Consider the following 18,181-nt stretch of genomic DNA (forward strand, 5'->3'; position numbering starts at 1 on the left):
CCCCCAAAGGAGAGATGAGATAATGATTTCTATTCTTTAAAAAAAGCTGCTTCAAGAGTTGCGGCACGTGAGCTAGTTTGATCTTACATTCCTCTGCTCCTCAATTCCAACATGGAAGTAATGACTCTGTGAAGAGATTTTTTCCCTGGCCTGATGACAACCTTCCGCTCTTCATCACAGAAATTTCCTTTTATGTCAGATCTTTCATCTGATAGAAAGATGGGTCAAATTCAGACATATACATGCTTCTGAAATAATTTCTTCTCCTGAGGTCCATATTGTCCTCTCCTTGGGTATCTCCACTGCTCCTGAAGTTCAGACTGTTTGAGGTTTAGCATCTCTCACGCTCTCCATCTCTCCACTGTATCATGCTCCCCATCAGCTGCTGTCATCGGGGACGTAACAGCCTCTTCCACTCCTTTTCCCTAGGCGCAACTTGCCTCAGAATTAAAGATCTACTTACATCTAAGTACAAAATGAGTTGCATAATTAATGGGCTCGACTGAATATTGATTTAGGTTTCTGTTTCTGCGTTGCTTCCTTGTTGATGAAGTTGTTCTTCAGACCCTCTTTACTTGACCTACAGATACATGTCCTCCCTGGGAAAAAAAACAAAAAAAACCAAAACAAAAAAAAGATTTCCAGAGTCACCTACACGAGTTAGTTAAAACACAAAAAGAACCGGCACATTCTCTCATGGGCATATTGAACCATAGAGGGTAAATCACTAACAATCTTTTTCCTTCGGTCTGTTTCCCATCCTTGTTATTGCTTCCCTCTCTCTTACTGGAAGCTGTTTAAAGTTAATAATCAATGTAAAATGTAAAACTGAAATATACAAAAATGTGAAATGTGAACTCTTTTTTTTTTTGTTTATGTCCCTACACAATCCCTACTGTTCCGCACAAGTACGAACAGAAATATTTTTCTTGCGTTTTTCTTGCTATCACGACAAGGTATTAATTTTGTATGTTCACATATGAATCACCCATTTTGATGAGATTCACGCTATATTTGGCCCTGTCTTACGCATTTATATACCTGCAGAATCCGCAGGAGTCCCAAGCGACTTGCCCACAACGACGGTGAATATGTGGTCTCTTCACCTTGCACCTGGCGAACTCTGCGTGAAGGAAATCACCGTTCTTTTGGGCTGCCGGTGGGAAAGTGGAGAAAAAAATGATTGGGCTTAAGGTGAGATGACGGTATTTTTGGTACTTTCACCCTGAAGGTACAACTACTCCAACGTGTGAAAATGAAGAAATGTACAAATGGCAAGCTGAAAATCTGATACTGCCATTAACGGACTGGTATCTTTGGGTATCTAATGGAGATAAAGCTTCCTTGTGGCACAAAATTACTTCTCTGCCTACTTACAGACCAGAACTAAATGCTGCTCCGGAGCCTGACTTCTTGCCCACTGATCATATTTCTGACTTCAGAACTAGGTAGAAAACAGCGGTCGAGTTTTTCTTTTTTTCTGGAAAAACTTTGGAAGATACTGCCTTGATTTTGACAAATTTCATGTAAAAAGGAGGAGGAACTAAATTAAAAGCAAAGGAAGATTTGAATAATACTCGGTAAGGCATTCAGAACTGGAACAGTCTGAACAACTCTGAATCGCGTCCGAGTTTCAAAAGAGACATTGCAGGGATTTCATTAAATTAGGCTGCTATTCTCCCATTTTGCTGAAAAAAAACGAGTGTCATTTTCGTGTAGAATACCTGGGTATGATAAACTGTAAAAACGGCCGGCAAAGTACTTGGCGTAGAAAAGCAGACTTACACCGGATTCACCTTTGGCGTAGATCTGTCGAGTGAAAGACTTACAGAAAAATGGCTGCGACCCATTTTGTTTTATAGAAAATGTGGATCTGCTGCTCAGCTAAAGAATCTTATATTGCCGGAGCGCTCAAAGCTATCCATACGAGAGAAGATTGCTTGATAAGGAAGGATTTGTAGGATCGAACTAGCGTAAGAGCAGAAGAAACGCCCTCCTGCGTCCAACCATCGGCCCGTCTCGCCCCGTGTTTTGTCTCTCGCGGCGGCGGAAGGAAATGCCGTGCACAGCGCCCAGTGCCGTCCCCAGACCGCACGCACAGCTGAATTTTATAAGAGTACGTATTATATGTCGCATATATAAATAGTCAAGAGGGGATGGGAAGAAAGCAAGGGGATAACGTGAAATTTTCCCGTTGACAGAGAGCTATATTGTGTCCGGGAAGATGTCTCTCTAAAGGAAAGCAGTCAAAGCACTCGCAGAGAGTTGGACTTGATGATCTTAGAGGTCTTTCCCAACCTTGAAGATGCTATGATTCTAAGAGTTCGTTCCGCAGATTACCGCACCCTTGATACGAAGGTAACTTTAGCCAGTGTCGCAGCCACCAATTCGGTAAAGCACACCGGTAGCCCGCGGCAGCCGTCATGTATTTGCATATAATTGTCTGGCTTACCTTCCCAGACAACCTCGTTTCTTATTCCCCAGTGGTCTTGTTTGCCAGCCACCACAAATGGGCTTCTTGGTGGAAACGGCAAGCGATGGGCTGCTCCTCAACCGCAGCCCCCGCTTTTCTGAGCTGGGGATCCTGCAAATGAAAGAGGCATCACATAAAGCTTTTGGGCGTCCCGACCGCTGGCTTTATCGGCTTTGTGTACGGTACCGACAGTATTTCAGACACAATTTAAAAAAAAATAAAAAAAAATCAAACCATTCGAGCTGCTTTTCATCTGGCAAACCTACAAGTGAAGGATTAATATGCCCCAAGAGATTCTGAGAGAGAAAAGCGTTGTGGTTCGTTCAACAGCCCTGCCAAAGGGTTTAGAAAAGCTGCTTCCTGAGCGTTAAAGTACAGCCCTCATCTCATTTACAATTTAACATCTCTAGAAGCTTGAACAACAAGAGCTTATGAATAAACTCACCCATCTTCCGTAAAATAATAAGTTTATCCATGATGTAAGACCACTTCTTTGCTTCAGGACGTGGAGACGGGACTCTAGTTGTTATCGTTTCTTTTATCATCTCTGCTGAAAAATAACAAGACACCTCTTTGACCTTGGAACCTCTGACCTGAGGAAAAGATATTTTCTAGATGATTAAAGCAAAATAGTTCTACGCAGTTCTCTGCCCTCCCTACCGTCATTTTCAAGGTTTACTTTTTTTTTTTTTTCCTTTGAGAAGAAAAGATTAAAACCACCAAGGATCAGTAATGGTGCTGGCTTTACCAATTACGCACGTTTCGGGAAGCTCACGGAAACATGACAAGTTTCTGGTCTGAAAAAGAGACATGCTAATAATACGAAGGGGAGGGCTTCGGGCGAGCCTGAGACACTTTCTCATAGTTAGTTGTCCTTAACAGGTAGGGTTGAATATCAGCCCCTAATATTTTTCCCAGTACAGCACATTTGCTTTCCCTTTCAGACTTTTTTCTTTTTTTTTTTTTTTTTAAGGTAGATGAGTACGTTTAATAACTGAACTACTCGCAAGGGAATTATCTCATGTGGCTTCATAGAAGGAGGGCAAATGCTTTTATGCAAATTATTTATAAGCAAATGCCATAGTTGAAGTTATGGGCATTACAGCTACTGCTTGTCAGCTGAAATTTTTAATCAAGTTGAAAAGTTTAGTTACCGTAAGCTCGTGAATGGAGGAACGCAAACCAGGGAGATTCAAGGTAGAAGTACCTCCCAGTTTTCCTAATGATTAAACAGGAGGGAAACTGCTCAGCATCTTTAGATGCTCCTAAGCCAACACCGGCTGCTCTTCTCAACGTTATTTTCATCGTATCCGAGTAGGTGGGCTGAGTTCAGAGGTGGCTGCGTGAAACCAAATGGTCTGGTTTATGGAGGGAGTCGGGCGCGGAGAGCTATTGATCCCTTCTGGCTTTAATACCTCTGCCCAGAGAATGCAAATGCTGCCAGGGGGTACCGAGTTCATCACAGAGAACCTGGCTTTTCAGGGTGCAGTCCTGCCTGTGATTAATTGCTGCCCTTCCAGCCACGACTTCTGGAGAGGGTATCTGCTGAGAGCTTGGAAACTACCTGGTCATCACGAAAACCGAAAGAGCTCATTTAGAAGGATAGTGGTAGGGAATGAATGGGCTCCCGTAGGAAATCCTGGATCAGAGGAAAATAAAAAACTCCAGTTGATGTGCAATTTGAAGGTACGCAATCTGCAAGGATAATCATGTAGGAAACAGATAACCCCTGCAACAGATCCGAAGCCAAGAGATGATTGGCGTGTTAAGCTTGTGGCCAACGTTTTTAGTTAAAAACTAAAAATAAATAAAAAAATTAACAAAGAAAAATACTTTTAAAAAGACAGTGTAAAAAACCTGGGATCTATTTCCTATTGAGCCGGGAAAAGGTTTCGTCTTCCTTGATAAAAAAATGGGAAATGATTAAAGAAACACTGAGAGTACTGCCGTACAGAAAAACACATTTATAAGGTCATTATCTATTTGTATGAAGGACTATTTTCAGCTTTTATATTCAGTTTTGTATTCATTGCAATGATTCAGATAAGTTTTCTCAGCAAAGAATCATCCAAGTATTCTTGATAGAATTTTTCAAATGCATTTTTGGAGAAGAAAAAAAAAAAAAAGGATTATTTCTAACAACTTTTACACTGAAAAAGCATGAATAAATTGATTATGATAATTTGTAGCGGCCCAAAACAAAAAGCTTGCTTGCCACCTACAATGCACAAATGCACACGCCGAGTTACGATGGTACCAAATTAATGGCCTCTGAGAGGGTAAACGGGAAACAGGCTGATGAGAGCAAAGTGTGCGGAGCAAAAGTGCTTGTATTTCATGCCATTGACAACAGTCTGTATTTGCTTACTGTCCCATCTTTAATTAACTTAGAAATACGCTTGCTGACCGGAGTATTTGCTAGTTGGTTTCTTTTTGATCCAGATCGATAAAAATGAACAGAAAGGACTGATCTATGAAATGGCAATGCGGATGACAAAGTTTGAGGCAACAGGAAACCTCGGCATCAAGTTTGTGAGCTACTTGGTTTTCTTGCCAGCTTTCCATATCTGATTCCTTTGCAGGAAAGCCTGTCTATAGGCCTTGTCTTTATTCTAGGCATGCCCCCCACACGTAGGAATTACACAGGTAGGACCAGAAGGATGCTTCTGGGCCTTTGCAGCCTTTTATAATATGGCCGGGCTTCACTTCTCATCTTCCTCTGCTCATCAGATAAAAATTCTACTCCATGCCAATACAACATTAACGGTTAGAAAACTTTGCTTAATATCCAGCCTACACATATCCATTTTCAGCCTGGAGCCATTTGTTCTGTTCCGATGTCGTCCTTTAATTTCCATTAAGGTTCTCCCCAAATGCTGTTAACGCCACTTCTGCGTTGAGAGTGCAATTCCATCCTCTTTCAGTCTTTGTTTTCAGTCTCTCATCAGAAGATGGGTTTTCCTTTTCCCTGTCATCCTCCAATCTTCCCCTGGCAGCTGCTCAAGTTGGATTTTCTCTTTCTCAACTATGGTAAAGCCAAATTCTACATATTACTCATAATTACACGTCTAAATCTCATTATAATTATTACTTGGGGGGACATCTCACCAGCCCGTCTCTATTTCTGCTTAAAATATAAACCCACATGTATATCTAGATCTATTTTGACAAATTCTAGCACCACAAATCCCATATAACCATCACCTGAATAAGATAAAGCCAAGCCTAGCTCCAAATAGTTGTTTCCAAGTGATGAAGGAAAATAGATGCTCAGACATCTAACTAGAGACAGCCAAGATTCAACAGGGATTTAGTCGAAAAGAGGAGACTCCCCTTTCCCCAGGAAAGAAAAGAGTTTGGACTCCGGCATCAGTAGAGTAGACCAGATCAGACCAGACCAGATTTTTGATTCATCAAAGTTTTTCCTCTTACCTGTGTTCTCCTTTCACTCGTGAACAGTGACAAACAGAAAGAAATTGTTTCTGTGGGCAACAGGTGTGTTTCTGTCCCCCGTTTTGTTTAAAAAAATACAGTCCACATCATGGTTTTTTCCATGTAGTGAACTAATAGACCACTTGACTGTATATATATTGCATATATACACACTGATATATATCATACGGATATATTTCCTAACTAATCCTTTCTTAAAAATAGTCTCAAGTTTCTGCTGTACATCTTGTAATGAAATACCATGGCCCCAAATCCCACTTTTTTCTGACTTTAACAGCGTATTACTGTATTTCCAGGGGAGATATATATGAGTTACATAGTTTGATTGTGCAATAATAGCTGTTCAGGGATTTACAACCCCTGCTATCTCTTTGTTATGAAGGTACCTGCCAAACACGTGAGCTTTTCTTTCAGGAAAAACAATTAGCCATGCACAATGAAATCATGGATTATTGCTATTTTGGAACTTTTCCAAACTTTTGGCAGAGTTGCTCTGGAGACCCATATAACCTCTTGCTGCAAACCTCTTGATGGTTGGGACCCCATAAATAGCAAGGTCAGGAGCAATCTCTGCTTATAATTGTCCAAAGAAATACATTTCTGGCTCCTTTCATGATGTCATTGACCTTGAGAAAAATAATTGCTAAGGTTAAAACGTCTCTTGGTGATCTGTCGAGCAGTAAAATTGCTTACTCACAGTCATGACAACCCCCCCGGGGCCGGTATTTGTGACCTGCACGCTGCCTGATTGCGACTATTAGTTTTGGAGGTTGGATGGTTGAGGAAAGATTAAGAGAAATTCTCTGCATTGATCTGAGATTGAGAGGAGAAATGCCACTTTTTTCATTTGGAGATGGATCAGTGGAAATCATTTTCAAATACTACTGATTATTCATGAGCTGAAAACAATCGCTAATTCCTTGCAGCAGCAGAATTCTCTATTTAAAATGAACATCATTGTTCAGAAATCACTCCCAAATTACCATCTCATTTGCTTTCCCCAAAAGGTATTAAATGTGATCAGTGTGCTCATAAAGGGAATCAAACAAATGATAGACAATTAGTCCGTAGCAAACAGACTGACTAATAGGAGTTTTGAAGGGAACAAAGAGATGCACAGGGCAGGTTTGCTTTCTTGACTTGGTTTTAGGCTGGGCAGAAAGTATCCCAGAAGGCTGACCCGGAGGATTGAAGCGCAGAGATTTATAACGTGCAACCATGGACTGCTCAGCATCCCAACCTGAGAGAGTTTAGCGTGCCTTACGGTGAACTGAGATTAATTTTAGATTCTGCAGTGAAAAAAATAAACCAGGAGGAGTATGAATGGTCTTCCTCGAACAAGGACATGTGGTCAGTGTATAGGAGCGTTGCGTTTCTGGAGCTAACAGGCAAATCGGGATGGATAACAGTGCACATCGGCCTTTATGGCCTCATAACTACCCAATAAAATTTCGGATAGCTCAGAAGAACGTGGAAGAAAAGAATATTTAAAGGATCCTATTAGCAATCCTCCCTGTCCCGCGGGAAAAGGGAAAATCCACAAGCGCACCATTGGCTGCGTAAAAAGTTTTAAGACGTCTTGGATACTTCTCATGTTATGGTGAACCAAGAATGGAAAAGCAGAAACAGGAAAGAGAAAGCAAAAACCACTTAGCAGGACTCAAGATGAAGAAAAAATATCAAGGAATCATTTAGCAAAAGTGAAGACGTACTTTAAATCTCTTGCAGTGGATAAAGAAAAACAATTGGCATTTTGTATTTAGTTAGCAGACATCCATTTTAGCTAGTATTCCTTGCATCTGGTGGGGGTTTGGGGGTTTGGTTGGTTGGGTTTGTTCTTTACAAATGAACTATTAAATGACTGGTTGGAGCCAGAATCAAGTTGGTAAAAGGGCAGCGAGATCAGTACCCTATAAAACAAAATATAGGCAATCATGTCCTGAGATGACAACAAACTGGACACTTACTGTCTTGAGCAAAGCTCTACAAACTTAAGGACAAAGAGGAATTCATCATTAGTTTCTGCCACAAGAACATCCTTGAGCACTAAGAGTAGGAGTAAGTACCTATCTATAGTTTGATGGCAGCCTAGGGCCTCTACTGCTGAAACAGCCGTAGGATTTGTACAAATTATAGAAGAGTCCCTAAACTCAAAAAGTCATTTCCAGCACTGAATAACGCTATATTTTAGTTGGTGTTTATGAGACAGTTTTTCGAGCCAAAAACAATTTTATGCAAAATGAAATGTGAGAAAAAGAATTAAAATGAAGTGAGAGACAATTGAGAACTTAATTCAAAAAACCTTCTAGTAGATGCCCCCAAAACTTAATTAAAAAAACCCTTCTAGTATGTGCCCCCAAAACCACAAGCTTTGGCTGGAAAAAAAAAAAAAAAAAAAAGAAAAAGAAAAATGCAGGTTAAAAAGGAGCCTGGCTTTGAAATAAATGAAAGTCACAATAAAGCCAGAAAAATATTGCTACTTTCATTTCCTTGGAAGTCAGGCTGCTCCTTTAAACAGCACACCCTTTGTTCCCGAGCGCGGGCTAACCCACGTCACAGGAGGACAAAGCCATAGCAATAAATACAAGTAAAAACTTGCGCTTTAAAGAAAGGGAAGCAAAGGGCATGAAAATATGCATGCGGCGAGCAGAGCTGAAACACTGAAAGCTTTTACAACGTATTCTCGGCAGTCCATGGCAGCGTCAGACCAGTTTGGGAAGCAGCAACGGGGGTATGGCTTATACCACCCCAAAAGCGCTTTGTTTCCAGGAATTACGTGTTCCGCAAGATGAGAAGTGGTGAAATATCAAAGGTAGGTAGAACATTAGAAAGCAAAGACCAGCAGCCTTCCTCTTCGGAAAGGCAAAAAAAAAAAATGAAAACGTCATTTTGAATAAAGAAACTTATAGCCGATTTCAGTAAAACCAGCAGTCTGGTAAAACGGCCCAGTGCCTCCTTCGAGCTTATTAACGTCAACGGCTGGTTCTTGAATCTGACCGTGAGCAGAGACAGTCTCTCCTCTTCAGGGTTGACGTAAGGGTCTGTCCCTTGGACAGAGTAAAATTCTGCAGTGATGCCACCTTCAAAGCTGTCCTCTCCAGAAGGAACTGCACGGGATCTTCTGATAGACCGGAGTCTGGAGTACAAGGTCAGCAAGAAAGCAATGCACGCAGTGCTTGGCCCCAGCTCCTTCCTCTTGCCCAACTCAATTATATTGAAACTAGATTGGACTCCTCTGTCCTCCTCACCTCCTCTCACAGCCTTTCATCAAACAGTGACGTAAAATAAATATTTCCTTCCTCCATCGCTTGCTAATGCTTGTCGGCATTAGCTGAAGTCATCAGCCCAAGGGAGAGTCAACTAGGAGAGAGAAAATCACAGAGCAGGATCGCAAGGCTGCCCGTTTCTTCTGAGCTTGATGCTTTATTTCAGCAACTCTGCTGGATCCCACTCCTTCAAACTCTTCCATTGCTTGCCAGCTCAGAGGCTCCAATTTCAACATTTTCTTTACGGTAACTCCTAGTCGCGGCAAGCCAAACGTACATATTTTTCAACATAGATAAACCCCCTTCACTCGCATCTGAGGACGAGACTAATGTGTGAGCACTCAGTACGTCTTACTATTAACGTGGATACAAACGAGGCGGCCAAGTCAATAAATTACACGAGACAGGCTTCTCCCAGAGGATGAGAAGGAAGTACATGAATAAAGGTACATATGTTAGGCGAGGCTGAGTCCCTAACAAGACATCTGTGGAAGGGAAGGAGAGGGAAAGAATAAATCTTTTCCTTATTCTCAGTGGAACTGCATTAATCTTGCCTCAATTAGGCTTTTCTTACCTATTGCTTTTCCCCCATGAGCAAGCAAATAAAAACCGTAGTGAGGAAGGAGAGAGGAGAGCCACAGCCAAGGTGGAAAGAAAAAAAAAAAAAATGGAAAGAAAATTATTCTTTCAGAGCAAGAGACAGTTCAGATACTGTGATTAAGCAAAGCACAGCTCCTCTCTGAACAGTTTATGACTTTACACAGCTTACGCACTACATTCTCTCTGCCCAGAGCCAAACAGCTACACCTAATCCTTTACACAGTGTTGTATCAAACGGGAGAAGGAGGGCACTGTGGTGAAGAAGGGACCCCCGCTCGTACAGCCATTTTCTCTGCCAGTCACCGAGTCCTGCTGCCTTCTTAACACAGCCCTAAGGGCAAAGATCTATCTGCTTTGGGTGTCTGAAGAAGAAACGTATTCCATCGTCACAGCGTACCCACTACACTCTCTGCAAACGTTTCTGCATTGTGGAATTGTCTTTATAAGGCGCTGACAATGAGTGATCTGCTAAGCTAACAATACTTCTACAGGCATACCCTCTTGTAAGAACACCGAGACGCGTTCCTACGTGCCTTAGATCAGTGGAGGATTTAGAGGGGACCTTTGCAGGCTTCCAAGAGTGACCTTCGGAGCCCGTACTCTTCGACGGCGTCTCTTACAACACAGACTGCAGAAACAGCAACAAAATTATTCACAGATTTCTTACCCAAATGCTGTTTACGTTTGTTGAAATCACGTTCTGCTGCAGTCAATGAGATCCACTTTTTCTATTTCTGCTGGAAAAAAAAAAAAGAAGAATATATATCTCTCTCTTCATCTGTCCGTCCATCTGTCCATCACCTTCTGATATAGCATAGCACCACAAATCCCTATAACCATCATCGGATTAACACAACATTCACGCCAGGTAGGACCCAGCTAGTACCTTCCTTCCTCATCGTCACGCATCCCCTGGGAAAGGCAGCGGCCCCGACCCCGGGCGCAGCCGCACACCCAGAAAAGCCAAAACTCTGGACATTCAGCAAACGTTCTCCAGCCCCGACTGACCCCTCACCATCTCGGGAAGGCCGGCTGTTTCCTTCTGCCTTGCTTTGCGATCCCGCAGCCCTTTCTCATCACTCCTCCGCGGCAGTCCCAGTCTTCTCTTCCGTTCTCGTTTCCCTTCTATTGCGTTATATTGATTATAATCCCCTGCCAGGCAAACCGCCCCGGTGCAGAGGAAGTAAGCCCGGCCGCCCGTCAGTTGTACTGCTGCACCACCATCTTCCTTGCTGTGGCATCCTACCACTTTCCCCACCCAATTTCTTTCTACAACTTAAACTCTTTGAGGCAGGAGCTGTCTCATACTCCGCGTTTTCATGATGCCTAGCACAATAGCGATCTATTTTGTGACCTTCAGATGGTCCTTCTTTTTTTTTTTTTTTTTTTTTTTTTGGTCCTTTGCTTACATAATGCATATGATTCATTAATATGAAGTCTCCCGGAACACAGAACATCTGGTTTTGGTTTTTATTTTTTCCTTATTCTCTGAAGTTGTCAAGTCAGCTTTGGGATATTTTGTCTAAATTTGATCCTTAGAAAGTTGATGTAACTAGCATGGGAAATCCTTTCCAATTTCATCTTTCGGGGATAATCCCATGTTGGTATATGCTATTTCCTGATTAGATGTTTGTGTTAGGAGAACATCTCTCTTCTTAGTTGCATCTTTTCGTTTAGTTTTGGAAAAGATAATCCTTGGGTCATTAACACTTTCTATGGCCCTGTTGAGCTTGGCAGAGTTTTCTTTCCTTATATTTCACAGCAATTTTTTCCCCTATGTATATTCCCTTGGAAGTTTCCCTCCATCTGTTTTGTATTTTAATGCTTGGATGAAGCTCTGTGTCTTGGGTGATGTGGCCATTTCTGTGTAGGGCATTATCTGTTTTGCCTTTAAAAATGTACCAGCTTTGCAAATTAGAGGCTAATGATTTATAGCCCAAATGCTGTTAATTGTCTCATTACTGGTCAAGCAATGACTTTTTTCAAATGTCAGATAACAGATGGCAAAGAGAAATTTTATTTCCTCTTCTTCCAAATCTACCATTTGCGCTAGCAGGGAACAGGTGAGAAAAGGCGAGAGCGGGGCTCATGATTCAGATTTTAAACGTATTTGGTTTTAATCAGCATTTGACTATAGAACTGGTCAGGTTTTAAATGTTAATTGCAATTTTTTTCCCCTATCTTGGTCAAAATTTTATACTCTGAAGTCAGATTCAAAACTGACAAACTGTTTACTACTTTATAAAGTCCATCTGCTTGTGTCTTTAAGACGTAGCGATGTCAAAATACAATTGGTAGGTTACTGTAAATTTTTAATCATGAAAACTAAAGCAAGCTACATTGTAAAACATGGGTTTCTATTTTTTCTTAGCAAGGAATTGCTATTACTACAATTTCCTTGTAGCAAAGTGTTCTCTTCCAGGAAAATGAGATAAAGACCTGAAAAAAATGTCTGTGCGATACACTTCATAATCCAGAATTTGATGTATGGTCTAGAAACATTGCCTCATGTTTAAACATTGCCTCATGTAAGGGCTAATTGGTACTTATATTACATCTATACAAATGGAGACATATATTTTTGTCCGTCTGTCTGTCCCTATTAGATTATTACATTGCTGGTGGTATCCTGGACGTGGGTGATATTTCTGGGCTGAAACTTAACAAGCTGTTTCCTGTTGCTATAAGCTTCACCACAGCTTTCGTTTTGATATCTGTGTTTTATTCTGAATACACGCAATAAATACACTGTACTCAGCCGGAGTCAACACTTTCGTTCTCCGAAGGTCTCTCTAAGACTTGGTGCGACTCGATGGTAGGGTTAAATGTGTGTTTCTTCTAATTGAAATTGTTATCCGCCGTGCAATCTCTATAACAAGCTTTACAATTTTAAGTCTTTATCAAGATCTCTGTTGATGCTTTTAGGAATTTCACTTGAATATATATTGAGCAATTGTGAAATATTGGACATTTATAAATTTTCATCTTGACCATGAAAGTAACTATGTATTTCATTGGGAAGCAAATTAATTGATGATGATGATGATAACCATAACAACTAGGTAACTGATTATATAGCATCTGATTATATTACATCTTAATGTATATATCTTGCTATCACAAAATAATTGTACGTAGACAAAAAGAAGAAGAAAATGTTAGAAAAGACCTATTTAAGAAATGCACGTTTTTGCTATGCTATGAGCCACAAGGTTCAAAGAGTACATGAAATTCCCTGGGTAGATGAGAATCGAGACTGAATAGATTAGTCATCTGCCTTTTCTGATCTATTTTCTGAGTTGTTTTGTTCAGAAAACAAGGAAAATGTTTGTTTTGCTCTTCGTGTTGGAGATTTTTGTGCACGTTCTCATTGTTATAGCAAAACACTCTTGTCACTTCAAATGCACCCACCTTTTGCCTCTTCTCCAGAAACTTCCCTCAGGAGTCATGAAAACGTTCTCTCTCATTTTTGAGCAAACCACGGCACTATCTTCTGCTCACTTCTGTTCCAAACCTTTCCATTAGCTGAATCTGCATCCCTTCTTTGCCACCTCGATGGAAAAGGACAGGAAAAAGATTTAAAATTTGTTTAAGTAATTTCAATAACAGCAGCAATTTTTCATCTTCCTCAGCCAAAGCTCATCCTAACGCTCCTCCAAATACTTGTACTCTCCCCTGTGTATTTAGCTGATGCTAGCAGATGCTTAGCCTGCGTGTCAGCCCTCCGGGGATGGAGCCATAAACGTCGTCTTCATAACTGAATCGAGTACCATTCCCCTCGCAGCAACACTTAATGACATCGCATAGGACTCAAAAAACAAATGAGGCCCCTCACTAAGGAATTCAAGTTAGAGTCTACTTTCTTATCCTTGCTTGAACTCAACCTTCTGCAGCCACTGAAAGGCTTTCTCTCTTTAAAATTCATGTATTCTGGGGACGGTGCTCGTAGCATCCTACTGCCAGGGGTGAAAGGCGACAGGGCAAGCCCTGAACAACCATTTTATTTGATCACCTTGTACAGAGCAGATCTGTGACCAAAAAAGAGAATGGTTTGCCATTCAACTGAAGGCAGAGAAAAATAAGAGGATTGAATAAAATGTCTAACCTATGTGAAATGAATGGCCTGAACGGACCGCGTGCTGTTCTCGTTGAAAGTGGGGAGTTCCGCTTATAGCAGTTGGCACGTGGTTGCGTAGGAGTCGTGGTTTATGTGAGCTATCGGTGTTATGGGTTGGGGCAAAGCTTAAAATGGGCTAGAAAGCAGCGGGGGAATGAAAAAGATATGACTTGGGTTTGGTGCGTTTTGGTTTTCTTTCCCTGAAAACTCAGTTTTAGGGCTAATCCTATGGTTTGGGAGAACCTGACTCCCGATTGCTGCGTGACTGGGTTTGGCAGGACTCAATGTTTGTTACCGGCACAACGTTGCTGTGGATGCTGGTAACAGTTACACTGTTAGTTAAAAAAAAATAATCAGATTATAAATACCAGATCCTCATGTAATGTAATTCACTTTCCTTCCATTCACTGAAGCAAGTATTAAATTGACTTAAAGGCAGCTATGTCAACTGCTATCACCAAGGGCTTTGGTCCTGACTCTGTAAGAACTTGGTTTCTTGAAGTCTTTTATATTTATCGTGCCCATGTTGCATAGAGAAGCTGATCGTATCACAGCGAAGCGCAGTCTGCCAAACAACTGCCAAACCCAAATCCCGCACCACACGACCTCAGTTTAGATCATTCTGTGTGGGGACACGTACGGATATAGATGTACATTATAGATATATACACACACGCAAAAGTGTATATAAATAAACAAAATTATATAAATAAATTATAACATTATATGTATAAATACATTCCAATAAAAATTACAAGTTCACTACGATGACTTGACCCCCTGCCTTGTCTTTACTCATTGACGTGCATTCATTCAGTCAGTCATTCTTCACGCTGGCTTACCCCCGAAATAACAAGGTCTGTCACCAGAAGGAGAGTAACTTCTCTCAATCTCAAAGTACAGTAATCCAGGATTTAAAAAGTAAAGTGGTACCATTACAGCAGATAATTGTAGCTCCGGAGAAATAGGTCAGAGCTGCAGTTCATCTCGACACTGCCACCAACAAATGAGGTCAGGTCTTGCTTTCTTTTATTGTGCTGGTGCTTTGCAAGAAAAGACCCTTTTTTTTTTTTTTTTTTTTTTAATCCTGTATTGATAAGAGTACCACACTCCCAAGCAGCAACACTAGAAAAGATACGAGTAGAAATTAAATCTCTGGTCTGCGTGGCCTTAGGTATCCAGTTCCTCCTCAAAGCGTTTGCGCCGAAGGCTTCCGGTATTTCCCCTTGTGCGTTCCACATGCACAACAAGTAAATCTTTCTACGCCCTTTTAAATATTTCTTATAAAATCACGTACATGGTTGCAACCGAGTAGTGCACAGCATGCATGAAAACATAATAGCATTTTCCATATATTGTCAGTGTGAAGAAGGATAAACGCGGAGGCTCACTCATAGCATCCTCTGCTGCTGCGTGTGCACGCTCTGCTTATTTATTCAAGAAAAGTTGTCTCTGCGGAGTTACTAAAGGAAATGAAAATAAGAATCCCAGAATTTTCTGTAATTGCTTTTATGGAACCTAGTCGTTCAAGAAGGAATTTTGTGCAGCTGGTAAAGGCAGTGTAAGTACAAAAAAAATTAATACAGCCTTCCTATAAATGCTCTCCCATCCCTCAGGAAACCTCAGGAAACAGGCTGTTGCAACGCAGATTTGCACGGTCCCCCAAAGAATACCGCGCTCTCGCAAATCCTTCCCCAAAGAGATTTAGCTTGTCAACAGTTTACACTCAAGTGCAATTAATTTTGATGGCCCCCCCTGCATACTTCCCTGATGCTTACAAGTCTAATGTTCGGATTTCGTATCAGTTACCACGTAAGCTTCTCTTCCTGAGTCAATACTTTGTGAGCTACTACGGCTGTACTTACGGTGTAGCCGTCCTCATCCTCTGTGTAAGCTTGAAGCACACCGGTCTCTCTGAACCGGCTGAAATGTAAAGAAACAGCCCATAAATAGTCAGTTCAGGGATTTGCTGTCAAGTGTTGGAAGCGTGGAAGAAATACGTGGAGCCCTCCTCTGTTCTGCATCGCGAGATACAAACTCAGTTTGGATTCCAAGAACGGAACTTGTGCCTACTGCTGTTGGGGTGGGTAGTAAGGCTCGTTTGCAAGAACGCAGCTGAACCGCTGCTACAGTCTTGTTTGCAAGCACTTACTAATTCATGCTTTTTGTTAATGGCAAGTGTTTGGACAGTTGTTAGTATTTCTGCAATTACGCAACGATTTGTAAAAAAACCCGATCGGCTTGCGCTAGGAGTGAGCTGTTAACTCCTTGCTGATTAAAGACTTTTATCTTACTAGGAACCATGAAAGTTTGCAGTGAAGGAGTTTTTTTTAAAGTTTTCTGTTTCAATATTCATCTAGATATATACATCAGCTATTAAATATTTACAGAGGAAACCTCTTAAAACAATGAAATATGAGTCATTTGGTGGAGGTAATGCATTTTTTTCTGCCAAGTTTTACCCAGACCGGTATTTGGGGGTTTTTATGCAGGGGAAGGATAGTCTAATCAATCTGGCAAAGGGGAAACAAGATGAGAATAATTAATTTACCTTCTTCTTCCTATTTCTCAAAGTGATGGATTGATGATGGGTCATGAAAAAAGTATCAAGCATTATCGTTTTCTCTCTGCTGTAGGCAGATGAGGCAGATAAAGAAAACTGGTCCACAGCCATTCCCGATCTGACACAGGGATCTTTCTACAGAAAAGTTACAAAGGTTTCTGGGGGGAAAATAATGACGATATTTAAGAGAGTAAATGTTTACACTTCACGAGCGTGTCTATTTTAAAGTAGAAATATAATTTAGCGATGAGGCGATACTTCACTGTCTGCAAAGATTTCGCAGATCGCGGCTGCATTTCCAAATGGAACGCTTGAGCATGCTGGTTGGAGAAGAGCGTTCTGACGTAAAGGAAAACGCCTAACCGCACAAGTGAGAGCCGGTAGTAGCAGGGGAGCAGGTTTCTTTATCCGGTCGCCTTCAGCAATCCGGGAGGAACTACCAAGAAATGACAGCTGTCACTAGTAATAATCGCGGCACACGGGGCACTTCCCGGATCAAGGCAGACAGATTAAACCATAACGTTACAGAACAACAAGTGCGCGTCGTATTTGGTACGGTTCTTTACATTTATGTGTATTTGGCCCCATTCATGATGCGTTTGAAGTGCTGTACTCAGAAAGGAGAATTATTTTCCCTACAGCTTCAAATTCGTTTCTTCTTTTTTTCCCCAGATATCCTCCTCTTCCTTCTCTCCTTTCCCTTTGACGTAAATAACGGAAGGACTGTAACAGCTGCTGAAATTTGCTGCTTTTTTGTAGAGGAGATGAAGTAAAAGCACAAGAAATGCAAAATCACCTCATCAGCCTCTACTGGAAAGAACGCAGCTGACTCTCTGCCTGGGATAACGATGAATTTAACACTAAATTACTGGCATTTCAGGTAGGATAGTATTTTTGTAGCCACTACCCCACGGAACGGATGTTTGCTCTTACCCTTTGCTGTGTGTCGTTCAGGAGATAAACACCGCCGCCACGTCCCCTAGTACGGGAATCAACAGAAAACCTCAGCTGCGGTCGAAATGGAATAGGTCCATCTCCAGGGTCATGCAAGGCTGGAAGGAAAAGCATCACAGTTTTTGCAAACGCTGCATGCAGCGCGGTCGTACCGTGCCTCGAGACAACATTCTCGGCCGCTAACGCGAGTAAAGATAGATACCCGTACGCTTAAGTCTCAGTAAAAGCAGGATTTAGCTACGTGCTTGATTGAAATGTAGAAACCAGAGCAATAAATGAGGGTTTAAGCCACCACCTGTATATCCATTCTCTCTCCCTTTCTATAAAGATAATAATTTTATGACGTTCCTGGTATTATATACTATCTTTCACTTACTCTCTTTGCACTACTCTCAACTATAAGTATTTTTGAACGTTTTCTCTATTGCTACACGCAAAAGTTCCCTTTAGCTCTAGGCTTCAACAGCCCAGCTACCGATACGAGGAAAACCAGAAAGCCTGGTAACCCTTGGCAGTTTACACAAACTCAATAGCTGTTCCACTGAAATTTGATAGAAAATGTTGCAGTCGCAATATTCGGGTCACTACATGAATTAAACAGGGGTTTGATTCACTTTTCTAGAAATAAAATGTACAATAATTTCCTAAAAAAGTGCAAAGATAGTAAACTGGGGGGGGTATAGTTTTGCTGTGTTAGTAATAATTCCCCCCCCCCCCTTCCTTGATCAAATTAAAGGAAATATGAAAGCTTGTGA

At 41.3% G+C, this 18,181-nt stretch overlaps 2 long non-coding RNA genes across 6 annotated transcripts; both read right to left on the reverse strand.

The window, feature by feature from the left end:
• Positions 1 to 5: 5 nt before the first annotated feature.
• Positions 6 to 1,549, reverse strand: LOC142601634 (uncharacterized). The gene is made up of 3 exons (XR_012835156.1): positions 1,378 to 1,549; positions 1,042 to 1,153; positions 6 to 599 (listed from the first exon to the last, which is right to left on the reverse strand). It is a non-coding gene; the product is annotated as an uncharacterized LOC142601634 (long non-coding RNA).
• Positions 1,550 to 2,917: 1,368 nt separating this feature from the next.
• Positions 2,918 to 16,105, reverse strand: LOC142601635 (uncharacterized). Of its 5 annotated transcripts, none has more exons than XR_012835161.1 (6): positions 15,775 to 16,105; positions 14,278 to 14,952; positions 13,204 to 13,343; positions 10,808 to 10,917; positions 10,460 to 10,529; positions 2,918 to 3,023 (listed from the first exon to the last, which is right to left on the reverse strand). It is a non-coding gene; the product is annotated as an uncharacterized LOC142601635 (long non-coding RNA). The 5 variants fall into 5 exon arrangements; XR_012835159.1 differs by having other exon boundaries at positions 14,278 to 14,474; positions 14,843 to 16,105; XR_012835160.1 differs by having other exon boundaries at positions 10,808 to 10,914; positions 14,278 to 16,105.
• Positions 16,106 to 18,181: the final 2,076 nt, after the last annotated feature.

This window comes from Balearica regulorum, chromosome 4 (assembly GCF_011004875.1).
Source record: "Balearica regulorum gibbericeps isolate bBalReg1 chromosome 4, bBalReg1.pri, whole genome shotgun sequence".
Classification (NCBI taxonomy): domain Eukaryota; kingdom Metazoa; phylum Chordata; class Aves; order Gruiformes; family Gruidae; genus Balearica; species Balearica regulorum.